Source organism: Sapajus apella, unplaced genomic scaffold (genome assembly GCF_009761245.1).
Source record: "Sapajus apella isolate SASKATOON/1434 unplaced genomic scaffold, GSC_monkey_1.0 scaffold63, whole genome shotgun sequence".
Lineage (NCBI taxonomy): Eukaryota > Metazoa > Chordata > Mammalia > Primates > Cebidae > Sapajus > Sapajus apella.
Genome location: NW_022437003.1, coordinates 7,013,825 through 7,015,473, shown reverse-complemented (window position 1 = coordinate 7,015,473; position 1,649 = coordinate 7,013,825).

The following is a 1,649-nucleotide window of genomic DNA, read 5'->3' as shown; positions in this document are numbered from 1 at the left end:
TCGCGGCTGCCCCGGGCCCGGCCGCGCCGCCATGTTCCGCGCCCGCCGCCCGCCGGGGCTCGGGAGAAGCCGGGGTCGGCCGCGCGCCGCGCCCCCTGGAGCGGCGGGACGGCAGTGTGGGGAGCGGCGAGCGGCGGGCGCTCAGGGGTGGCGGGAGTCCGGGGCCTGGCGCATTGTTTCCCCAGGGGACCTCCCAGGCCAAGCCGGCACCCGCGCCCGCCGGGGCCCCCGGACACCGCCTTCTGGGGTCGCTGCCAGCCGGAGTCCCGGGGCGGCCGGAAGGGCCCCGGCTCGCCGCGCAGGGTGGCCAGGCCTTCCCCGCCGAGCCCCGGCACGCCGCCCCCTCTGTCCCACACGGAGCCTGCAGCGATGTTTTAAGATCTCCGTGGTGAACCGAGACTAAAAATGAATCTGTGAATCCACCACCGAAACAGTGTGTGTTTGTAAATCGTGTTCTTCCTTCCCTTCTCGGCCTCTCCGGTCGTGGGAGGGCTGTCAAGTGGACTGGGAGGGCCATTAACTCTTACATAAGAATTTAATAGCAACGGATTCTGTCATCCTGCCAAACGCAGACCTCTCTGCCAGGGCGGAACTGGGCGAATCGGATTTATTCTATTTGGTTCAACAAGTGCTTAGGGGGCGCTCACCGAGTGCCAGGCATTTTGAAGCGTACAGAAGTAAAACAAATCCAGAGTTTAGATCCAGGAATCTTTTGATTTTGCTTCAATCTAGAAATCCACTTACTGGAAGATGCATTGAGGTCCTACTGTGTGCAGGGTGCTGTGGAGGTCACACAGAAACATGAACAGCATGATGCAGAAGCACACGCTAAGGTGAAGGGAGGGCGTGGAGACATTACGTTAGACAGTGTGCGGCAGGTGCTAGGAGAGGCTCCGTCTGCCTCCAACAGGTGCCAGGCTATGAGCCTGACTTTAAGTGATGCTGCCCTTCACCTTTGAACAACACAGGTTTCAACTGCACGAGTCCACTTACACGTGGCTTGTTTTCAATCAAAGTCTGATTGAAAATACAGTATTCGTGCTCTGGCACGGTGGCTTACGCTTGTAATCCCAACACATCGGGAGGCCGAGGCGAGAGGATTACTCGAGACCAGGAGCTTGAGACGAGCCTGGGTAATGTAGAGAAACCCCATCACTACAAAATAAATAAATAAATAAATAAATAAATAATAGCCGGGCAGGATGGCAAGTGCCTGTAGTCTCAGTTACTGGAGAGGCTCACTGGAGCCTGGAAGGTCGAGGCTGCAGTGAGCCATGTTCACACCCCTACCCTCCAGCCTGGGCAACAAAGCAAGACCCTGTTAGAAAGAAAAAAGAAAAAAAAAAAAGAAAGAAAGAGAGAGATAGAGAGAAAGGAAGGAAGGAGGGAAGGAAGGAAAAAGAAGGGAGAGAGGAAAGGAAGGAAGGAAAAGAGAAAGAAAAGCGGAAAAAAGGAAAGAGGAAAGACAGGAAGGAAGGGAGGAAGGAAAAGACAGTATTTGGCACAGTTCAAAACGGAGACATCCAACTTTTCCTCTTTGCAGGTTCTGCAGAGCTGACTGTGGGACTTGAGTATGCATGGTTTTGGATGTTCCTGGAACCAGTCTTCTGCGTACACAGAACGACAACTACTTCAGCCCTACCTTATTG